The following is a 399-nucleotide window of genomic DNA, read 5'->3' as shown; positions in this document are numbered from 1 at the left end:
GCTTATCACTTCAGTGTTTACAAGAAATTAAAGTGTTGCAAGAAATTAAAATAGTATCCACTTTTTTAAAAGTAGTAACTTTCTTTACTAGCATCTTGAAGTCATCTTGTTGACAAAAATTGATTCTATTTAATAGTTTTTTGCTTATATCATTCGTTATAAATCCTGTAGAGATACTGATGATCCTTTGTGATATCATCTGACACTTCTAAGAAAGTTTGAGAGAATTTCTTGGAATGACACAAAAACTCATATCATTTTCAGATACTACAAGTTCAAGGATGATATTTAGTTGTAAAATCTCAACATTCAAATAACTAATAGCTTGACCAAGCATTAGCGAGTGTTGCATACATCCATTTCTGTGGTGAGAGAATATGCCACAGAAGAAACAGAAAC

Source organism: Buteo buteo, chromosome 11 (assembly GCF_964188355.1).
Source record: "Buteo buteo chromosome 11, bButBut1.hap1.1, whole genome shotgun sequence".
In the NCBI taxonomy this organism is placed as follows: domain Eukaryota; kingdom Metazoa; phylum Chordata; class Aves; order Accipitriformes; family Accipitridae; genus Buteo; species Buteo buteo.
This window is presented reverse-complemented; position numbering follows the sequence as displayed.